This window comes from Aythya fuligula, chromosome 2 (genome assembly GCF_009819795.1).
Source record: "Aythya fuligula isolate bAytFul2 chromosome 2, bAytFul2.pri, whole genome shotgun sequence".
Taxonomy (NCBI): Eukaryota; Metazoa; Chordata; class Aves; order Anseriformes; family Anatidae; genus Aythya; species Aythya fuligula.
In genome coordinates this window covers 99,714,311-99,721,901 of record NC_045560.1, presented here as the reverse complement: position 1 = coordinate 99,721,901, position 7,591 = coordinate 99,714,311, and positions in this window count along the sequence as shown.

Genomic DNA, 7,591 nt, shown 5'->3' with positions numbered 1-7,591 from the left:
ATGCAATATCAGAGTTCTCCTTTAACTGGAAGGTTTCAGATATTGTTGCCCAAATCTGTCAATTCAAGCAATTCAAGAAACAGGTGTAATGAATTATCCTAAAACTAATTGCCTGCAAATGCAGCTCTAGCTGTACTTCCATAGTTCTTTGCCAGATTACTATTATGAGAGTTATTCTTCTTTCTGTTTAAAAACAACCATTCATTAGAACAAGAGGGAAAATTAAGGTAGAGGAGTAGGGAAGAGCATAAATCCTTAGCCCAGTGGTTATAGACCATTTTATTTCATGTGGGAGACTAAGGTTCAAACCTCATGGATCAGTTTAATGAGAGACCAATTCTACTTGTGAAAACTAATGCAGACAACAACTTGCTAACAAAACAGAAGAATATCAGAGAGAGAGATTGAATCTGCATCTCATATTCTCTTTGATGTCAGCAAGAGCATCTTTTACAGATGAGGGTCTTTCTTTACAGTGCTTTGGTTCCAAACATACATTGAGATTAAAGATTACAACAGACATGTCGAATTTTTTGCAGAGAAAGCCATTTGTACCCATCATTCCCTTTGGTTCTCCTCATCTTATCCTGGTGAGTATTCCATCCATTGAAGTTCTTCTTGAAGTAAGATTCAGTTTCAAGATATTACATATCCTTGACTAGCAGCTTATAACATTCATTAAGAGTAATTGAAAGGTATAACAATTTATAGCAAAATATAAATAAAATATTTTAGTCATGATCTGGTAGAGCAGATGTTTTCTAAGCATCATGACAGTTTAACTACATATTCTTCTCTCCTCCATCTCCCCCCCCCCCACCTCCCCAAATAAAACATTACAAGCAACTTCAGCAAGTGAACTAATAAATCTTTTAAATTTATGTTCGTTATCATAGGAAATGAAATACATTTTGGAATGCCAAGCATGAAATGTTCTGGAAATGGATTGAGAGGTTTTCTTTGTATTTCTCAGTCTAACTTCTATGTGTAATATCAGTCCAAATACTTACAGCATTAACTTGGGAACATTTGCCATTTTCAGCAATCTGATGACTGCTTACTGCTGTCTGGGGACACATAAACGCTTGTGTTCATTCTGAAGTATCCACGTACCTGTGAAGTATGCATACTAAATGATGGAAAGCATGCTATATTACAAAACTGATTGCATATGTCAGCGTATGCACCACATTTTACAAATTAGTCTGTGTTAAACTCCTCTTCATGCATGATTTAAGGGGAGATTCATGACCTTTGTTCAAACTCAAGCTTCTTTCTAATTTTTTATCTGGAGTTTCTTTTCTGTTGAAAACAGAAAAGGCAAAATGCTGTAATATTCTGATAAAATGTTTATTGGACTTATGAATTTTAAAAACCTTCAATAACAAGGTTAGGGGAGGCTTGTATAAGCATTAGCATTATATGTAACTATCAAAAGCCTGTATCAGCACAGAATTTTCTCCTAACAGCACATCACCCAAGCAGCAGATATAGAGATAAGCAATACTATTATCATGAAAGAAAAAATCTGGATTATGTTTTTGTTCTCCCTTTCTCCTTCACAATGCCTCTAATCATTTGAGACATCCGCATATGAAAAAGGACAAATTCAAGCTCTTCAAAAATAACTCTGCACTGACTTTTCACTTAAACATTCATTTCAAGGTTGTATGGATCTTGTAAGTGACTTTGTTTTAGATCATTGTATTTTTCTCCATCAGACAATGTATTATGACTACAGTACTGGCTAGATGCCATATCTATGCAATGTTTTGCAAGGCACAACAATAATTCCATAGCATAGATCCTGTTTCTTCTATAAAGATTTATAAAATATGTAGAGCAGAAAGTGTCTGAGCTTTCTGACTACTTCGGAATGTAGAGATTTCATAATTCTTAGAGCTATATGAAATAAACATAATTAAAAAGTTGTCAGCCAATGTCTTGTCCAAGTGTAAAACCAAAACCAATAAACCTAGATGATTTGCAAATTCTCCAGCAGGAACAGAAGTGGTCCCATTTCACAGCATGTTGTACATTATTTGTATGTATAAGTGTACAATAATTGATTTACTTACCACTGCTGCATTTTTCAGTGTTTTTTCTTAGCAGCCACTTTACTTTCCGCTTTTTCCTGTTTCTATTTTGCAAATGAAGATAACTAGGATAACCAGTTTTAATGTGGAAGAAATTAAACTATAGCATAAACCTAGGGGTCTGGAACTTTAGTTTCTTTTTTCCCTTAATATTGGGAAGATCCACATGGAGGATCCAAGTATTCAGGTCATTCTTCACATTGAGAAAATAATTTAGCAATCTTCAGAAGCAAAGTTTATTCTTCTCTCTTTTGACCCAGCTGATACTCATCATTAACAAGTCAGCCCCAAACAGTATAGCAGTTCCTGATTGGCTTGGAGGGCCTTAAAATCTCAGGAAAAAAAAAAATAAATAAATAATAAAAATATCTTAAGAGTTTTGTGCTCAAACAAAGTGTCCTTTGAATCATGGTATTCAACAAGAAATACTTCAGATGTGAATATGTCTCAAAAATGCTGAAGAAGACCCAGACAGGATGATAGAATGTGTTTAAAATTTATTTTTAAATATTTAATAATATTTAATTAAAATAAATAATAAATAGTATATGAATAAACAATAATTTGTTTTAAATTTAATTAGTTATTTCTACTTTGACTACTAAAATATAGAGGCAGATACGGTTGATATGGATGGGTGTATGGTTAAGGCTTAACTGAAACAAGTTCTCCATTACCCACTAACTTCTGTTGTTATCATCATAAATGGAGTTTGAATTGAAAGTGCCACCAAAGTCAGCAATAAAGTCTGTCACAAAGACAAAGAACATCACCTCTGTATCATTAGCCAATTTAGTGTCATCAGCAACAAAGGGCGGTGAGCCCATTGTCATAGACTGGGTGACAAGATTTGATTCAGGAGCTGACCAAGAGCCTCAGTAATCAAAGAGTTTTGTTAGTGGGTTCATTGTATACTACGTTCTTAGTGTGTGGCAGCTTTAAACCATAAGGCTTACAGTAAAACTAAAAACAAAGGGAGGTGTCAAGTTTTACAGTATTTCAGGGTAGTATCTAACAGGTTTGAAGTCACACACCATACTTCTCAACAGTCTTTTTTACCATGTTTTCCTTCTCTTGTTTCTTAAATACTGATTTTATACTTATTTAGATATTTTGTTCACCATGGTGTACCAACTATGCAGACAAGAACCTATGCAAATTCTGTTTGACTAGTTCTGAGTGTCAGAAGAACCACTCAGTTTCTCAAACCATTAAAAAAGTTCCTGAATGTTTTCTTTCTTTTCTCCATATACTCAAAACAGATGTATGTTTAAAACATTATGCTATATGAAGTTTATGTCCCTGTAGAGATTTCTATAAAAGTTTATGCTTGTTGAGCTTTCTGTCTTTTGATCAAAGCCAGTTGAATAATAAAACTGAGAGAAGTAAAATCATGCAGAGCTTCCAGAGTAGTTTTCTATTTCTGTTTTTATGCATCTTGGATATAATAATTTTCCAGCAGTACATTAAGTGATTCAGCTAAACTCTAATGACATCTGATAGCTCTGATAGCACTTTTTAAAAAAAAAAAAAAAAAAAAAAAAAAAAAAAAACAGCTGTGCATTGTACCACAGTGTAGTTTTATGTTTTTGTTTTGTTTTGTTGATTTTTAATTTTTATTTTGAGTCACCAAATTGACATAAACATGTCTATATTAGGAAAGGGATAGGAAGACTAAAACTAAGAATCCTAGCTGAATTTAAGGAGAAAAATCACACATATTAAAACACTTATGATGTCACATCATTTTTGCTCCCTTCTGATAAGAACTGAAAGTTCTTGAAATTAATGTCACTCCTCTTTTTCAGTCACCAAAGTGATGATGACACTACCAGTGGAGATCCTATACTTGCATTATTTCTAAAAGTATTTATTATTAATAGCTATCTCAAAATATTCAATATTTGCCTAGGTTGGTGAAGACTGTCCACCAACACACTACAAGTTAACAAGATCCATTATGGCACTAAAGTTACTCTCAAATGATGGCACAAGTCTCTGGGCCTCAGTCATGAAAGTAAAAAAACATTACACTTTTGTCTGCAGGAGGAATTTCTTCAACCTTGGTCTAAGTAGGTGCCAGATGCATTTAGAGTATCGAACAAAACCACCCCAAATGCATTTTCTATACCAAAATATCCAGTAAAATGTGGGAGTGAAAAAGTTAGAAAGGCATTTACTTTTCTACCTTAAAGGGGTTAGTTAAGCATAAAACATTACATTTTCTTTGAATCACTGATCTGTTAAACAAAGAGAAAGAGCAGCTCACCTATATCTTCACTGATTTTGAAGTCCTTTAACACTAAGGAAAAAATCATGGAATGAAGCTCTCCTTCCCCAATGTAAATTGCATTCTGTTCTTCACTAAAGGCAGTGAAAGCTATTCACTTCCAACAAACTGCTTTTTCCTAATTAAAATTTTCACTGAAGAGAGAAAAGTAGGATCAAGAGGGATGATGTGAATAGGTCATGAATCAGAGCCTGCAGTACTATTAGAAAAATCACAGATGCAAGGCGTCTTCCTTTATTGATGCAGTTGTTGCAGCTGAATGGTTCATTTAACCTGTATTGAGGATCTGTGCAAAAACTCCAAATATTTTTGTTTTACAATAGTTTCAGCAAACATTGTTGTTGTCTTTCATATAGGAATACTGTTAAATGCCAAATGACCACCTTCCAGTGAAGCCACCATTTCAAAAAAAAGTTGATTTTGTTTACTGTCTCTCACTGAAGCTGAGGAGGATGGATTGAAGAAAGGTAAGCTTAAAAAGATTAAACAAGTAGATATTGCAGAGCTATGTGCTGCATGTGACATCACAGGAATGCTCCTATACTCCCATTAAATCCTTGTCTGCCTACACTTGTATAAGAAGCTGCTAAGTCCTTTCCAGAGCACTGCACAGAGTCGGTACTCACAGTTGTGGTGTCCTGCTGCCTAGGATAAAGCAGAATTTCACAGCAGTCTTCCATTATCTGAGAATGAAGAGACGTAATGTTTATGCATGGTGTTGGTCAGGCCTGTTACTTTGATAATGAAATCTGAGCAATGTTGTTGCTTCCATTTTTTTATCATGAGCATTTGGATAGTCTGTACTCTCAGTTGCAGTTTGTATAGGGTTTCCCTTTCTCCTATGGTGAGAGAGAGCTTGCAGATCAGCATGATTCTCTCCTGGGAAGGAAAATGAAAGGGAAGCAGCAGCTCCCAGTAAATGATGTTCTTACCTTGCTGCTGCTATCTCTGCCATACCACTGGCTGGTGTTTGCAAGGCTTTGCAGCAAAAATGTGTTTTATTAGACATGTAAAAGAAACTAGGATGGTGATTTATGTTGTGGGAAATAGGATAAAACATAGAAGTTCCTGAAGCAAAATTTGGTTTAACAGTAGTGCAGGTATCACTGGGAGAAGGGAATAGGTGGAGGTGAGTTTCTCTTTGCAGCACATTGAGGTACGGCTATAGCAGGAGCAAGCATGCCAGCCCAGAGGTGGGCAGCCCAGACAACACTGAGGCCCAGTAATTAAGATACAAACCCAGTATCCTTAATAAACCTTTACTCAAGACCTTCCCAATACATCTTTATGGCTTTTGTTGTGCTGTATAAATTAAAGGTGACTATGATAAGATTAAGATGGCTCTGAAGTGATAGATGGGACAGAGCCAGGTGAATTAAAGGGTACAATAAGGTCAAGGAGCTAATAGGATTTCAGCATTTTCAATTAATTTGATGGAAAGAGTGGAACAAAACTAAATTCACTGTGGACAAAAAAGAAATGTAAAAGTGAGAATGACATAAAATCATCATCAAAGAGTAAAGAGAGATGATGCTGAAGTAATGATAAGGAAGAGGAGCAGAGCCATGAGTCCAGGACTTCATATCAAATGTTGAGTCAAGAGTGAGGAGATAAGAGACTCCAAGTTCAGATACAAACTTCCATGTTTAACAGTTCTGAATGATGCACTTTTCCTTCTTTGTATCAAAAGAGTCTTCGTCTATATTCCCTTAACTAGAATATCTCTGTGTGATAGCAGGGAGAGTCCACATAAAGCAGAAGACAAGAAAATACAAAAGACGAATTTGTTGTCTGCAGTATAGTGTTTCCATAAAGCAGAGGTAATGCGGTTATCTTGGAGCTGGACATGGATACTTTTTACATGGTAGCTAAATGTGTCCACAAATTTGTGAATGGATGTGAGAAAAAGTCCTTCTTACTATTCTAATTATATTCCTTTCTCTGCTACTTTTCTTTGCTTCTGCCTTATTTTGGTGCTAGCAGGAAACCTTTCCCATTGGTTACATCCTTGCTAGGTCTGAGAGAATATCTTAAGTAGAAAAATGGAGAAAAATAGAAGAATATGTTACTAACATTTCTCAGATCCATGTAGTTTTTTTTTTTTCTTTCTTTTCTTACTTTTTTTTTTTTCTTCAATCTGTAAAAAATGGAAAGGTATAATTACAGGAAAAGGAATTCCTGTAATTTTGTAATGACGTTGAAAAGAAGACTTCATGGAAGTCTTGAAGACTTCATGGAAAGACCTTACTCCCTGTATTGGAGAAAAATGGGTGAGGCTGGTTGTTCAGACTATCATCTAAAAATAAAAGTAAATGCATAAAAATACAGCTCTAGGAAAGAAAAAAAAAAAAAAAAGCAAAACTGTGAGCAATATGGTAATGTATCATGGTGGAAAAACTCATCTTTAAAAAAATATGTAAGGAATAAACATACTGTGAACATGGCTATACATCACACACATTGCACCCACTAATCAAACCAAAGCAGTCTAATAACTACTAGTCTTACTTTTATCTTAAAACAGATCTAAGGTAAAATGCATGAAGCTAACATGCCCAACTCATCTGATTCAGTTATTTACTAAATTAATATACAAAATACATGTAACTGTGTTAATTCAATAAGCTAAACCTTTTTTTTTTTTGCCATTTTTTTTTCCCAATTAATGCAAAAAGGTATAATAGAAAAAGTAAAAATTTCCTTGTAGAGTGTTCAAATTGCAATTGTGAGCACCCCCTTTATTTGAAACTGAAAAACTTGCTTGAGTTGCTTTCTGTTTTTTAAAAAAGTGGCTTCATGATAATAAAAAATACTCATAGGAAAGGCGAACTTTTTACTTTTAATGACAATCCCTTTTATTTTAATATTATGAGTTTTATAGATTACATTAAGATATCTTACTGTTGTGTGATACTGAGAAAAATTTTTCCTTAGTTTGTTATAGAATAGACTAGATTATTATTTACACTGACTATATGCAGAATATAATTTCTCAAAATTAAATCTTTCTATTTTATAATTTTAATTTGGCTTGAATTTATAATTGTTTATTTCTTTAAAAATTAATTGTATAATTTGACCCTCTTTCCCCAGTATAAACATATTTTGTCATTAATAATGACAATTTTGTGTAAGGGTACCTAGCTCTTATTTATTGAGGAGTTTCCAAGAACAAGTAAGCAAGTAAGCATTCCATCTTTGTTTG